The sequence below is a fragment of the Amblyomma americanum genome, chromosome 11 (genome assembly GCF_052857255.1).
Source record: "Amblyomma americanum isolate KBUSLIRL-KWMA chromosome 11, ASM5285725v1, whole genome shotgun sequence".
Lineage (NCBI taxonomy): Eukaryota > Metazoa > Arthropoda > Arachnida > Ixodida > Ixodidae > Amblyomma > Amblyomma americanum.
This window is the reverse complement of record NC_135507.1, coordinates 60,180,073-60,183,453: the sequence shown is the minus strand read 5'-3', so window position 1 is coordinate 60,183,453 and position 3,381 is coordinate 60,180,073.

Sequence of the window (3,381 nt, the reverse complement as noted above, 5' to 3'; positions counted from 1 at the left end):
TCTGTTAGCTGTCACTTAACTCTGACTGTTGACTTATACTTGCCCTGCTGCAATATTAATTCTATATTTTTGTCCCCTATGTGAGCAGATGTTGTTTCTATCACTAATGCTTTTGGACACACGTGCTCACCTAGAGATGATGAAGTTGCTGTTTTTTCCATAATATGTGCTGTTAATATTATCACTACACTTCTTACTCATATTTGTAATAGAATGCTGCTCTCTGGTGTATTCCCCAGCAAATTAAAAGTTGCGCATGTTGCTGTGTTTAAAAGAGGCAACAAAAATGACCCGTACAATTATCATCCTGTTTCGGTATTGCCTCTGTTTTCAAAATTAGCAGAGCGTGTACTTTTCAGGCCACTAAATAACTTATTACAAGCTAAGCATCTAATCTGCCCCAACAGTATGGCTTTCAGGCAGGTAAATCAACCCAATCAACACTGTTTGATATTAAAAACGCTATAATTATAATTTTCAAAATAGGCTTCTTTCTGTTGGAATTTCGCTTTGATTTGAGCAATGCCGTCGATTCCGTGAAGCATTCCATACTATATTACAAAGTAGAGACTTATGGAGTCCGTTGCAAATGCACTTTTGGAGAGTTATCTAACTGTACGGATCCAGTATGCTCAGATTGACGAAGCAAAATCCAATCTAGTTTTGGTTCAGTAAATTTCGGTGTCCCTCAGTGTTCAAATTTGGGACCACTTTTATTTACTTTATACATAATTGACATTGTCAACTTTCCATTAACTTCTAATATTATGCTGTATGCCAACGATACTAATGCCTTTTTTCTGGCTCGTCTTCAAGTATTTGAACAGCAATCTGATGCCTGGCTTAAACTGAGTTCGCGGTTTGGCTATCTGTTAACCGACTGCAATAAAACATCAACAATACAAATTTTATGCTCTTCCATCCAAAAAACAAACTATTAGATCATCACATCAAATTAGCATTTAATGACTTGAACATCGAGCAAGTCCATACTTGCCAATTTCTAGGTGTATATTTTTACAGTGACATGGGGTGGACAGATCACGTAAACTGCATGAGACTGAAAATGGCCAGGTCTATTTGTGTTATCTATCATATAAGGCATCTGCTCCCACTACAGGTTAAAAAACAATGTGCCCTTGTTCACTCCCACCTTGTGTACTGCAACCTGGTGTGGGGTACCTGCAACAAAACTGATTCATATAAATTGTTTTCACTTCAGAAAAGGGCTCTACGTTCATTATCCTCAAGCCCAGATGTCAAAGCAAATCTTTTCAAAACATTTCATGTTCGCAGTTTTTTTTATTCCTACAATTTGGCTTTGGCTGTTCACATTCTTTATAAAGTTAAGCATAATTTTAGTTCTTTCCAGAATGCTTATAATTGAAGAAACGTTACATATGGTTTACGTGCGGTCGCCCCATCCACTGCAATACTTGGAACAAACTATGGAAAACAAGCTATAGATAACCAAATTGTATACTTATGTACTATCAGTCTCTTGCATAAATTCCTGTAAAAAATCATAGTGTATGTGTGTTTAAGAAAAAACTGGCTTCTTTTTCCTCCTGTATAAATTTCAACTCTGTATACTTAGTTGTTGTGCATTGTTTACTTTTCTACCCGAATGTGCATATCATGAAAGTGTTTTCGTTTACTGCTAACTGTTGTTCAGCATGTTTTGCATTGTTCACTGTTTCAATTGCGATATATTTTGTTTATTGTTGTGAAAGTGTTCTTTTGTTGTCAATGCTGCCACCGTTGTTCAGGATGTATTATTTGGTGTGTAGACCTCGTCAGGAGGCATACTTCGTCTTCCTCCTATAGCCTCACCTTGAGGGCATATTGTATATAGAATAATATCGCTAATAAATTACTATTACTACTACTACTACACTGAACTATGCTCAACACATAGTCAGATCAAAGGATACACTGTTTTAGAGGACACAAGCATTAACCAATGAGTCCCTTAAGATTATGCTAGCAATTTGCAGTGCTCGTCTTTTCAACATCAGTTAGGATACCTGCAAAATGAAACAAAGCAAAGCAGTCCAAATCAAAATAAAACTCCAAGGCCCCAATCAGCAACGTCTATATGCTTCGTGCATTTAACAATATTACCATAGATGCTTCTAGCGCACGCACGTAGAAGGAAAAATAAATACTCGAATGGAAAGGTACCAAGGATTTATTCTGGCCTGGCTCCGGCTATTAAAACACTTAATCGTTACTCATTGCTACAGCAGAGTGCGGTGGTTTCTTTGCTGAAGCAGCAATGTTAATAAGCTATGCTCTTTCTTTCAACTTTTCGGCGCGACCAAGTGGCTACTAGCACCGCCGGATGCATCGCCTCCATCGGGCCCCGGAACAGACAGCAGTGCTTTCAATGACAGTTATGACAGTTGCTCGGCGCATATGTACCACGCTTTTTATGACCACCGCGCAAAATCAAACAGCGCGACAATTGGAGATTTTCGCTAGCTGTGCGATGAAAAGCAGAAGGGATCGCATGAACAAAGTAAATGGTGCATCGATAGTCACGACCGCCAAAGCTACGAAAAGCTCTCTCACGACTGCGTGAGCAAGACTCGCACAGAAAAACACAGAGACGAATTCACTTATTAGAGGCCAAGCGCCAGTGCAATCAGTGCCTTAGCACTTGTTGCGTTTACTTGTCCGCTGGTGCACGCGATATGATTTAACCACATTGAATGAAAGTACTTAATTCAACCTGCATCAAAGTCAACTGTGTTAACCCTGGTTACCCGGACAGCTTTGACCGCGGCAAAATGATCTGAATCTGTCTACACATTTGCAGAGCTTTGCTCCGATTGGTAAAAGCGCGAACGCGTCAGGAACCCGCAAAGCACGCGCAAAGGCAAAGCCCAATTTCATTAGCGACATGCTGCGGCTTGACATGCATTGAGCTGCATGCAGCCAGATCTGCAGTACAAGAACAAAAAAAGTTGTCGCGCAGAAACAGGCATATGCGACAGTTTTTGCATGCTATGATCACGCACCTCGCCACTCGAATTTGTTGCAATCACTGATGCTCATAGCGATGCAGCTTAATTTTCTGTGTCAACCTTGCAAGTGGTTTGCCAGTGCCAGTGGTTATCGTTTCGTTTTCTTCTGTTTCGCACATTTGGCTCGTGAAATCTGCAAGCTGGCTGCCATGCAGTTTACTGGTTGGGTCACAAAATAAAGCGCTGTGGAATCATACAGCGCGTAAGTTGAGCAATATTTTTTTCCATGGCACTTACGCCCAACGTTAATGGAACAAAGTTGGTTCAATTAACGTTGCTTACGCCGGCAGACTACTACGGCGCGTGGGGTTACCCATAGGATTCTTCAAGGGGTCCACACACCCAAGGCAGG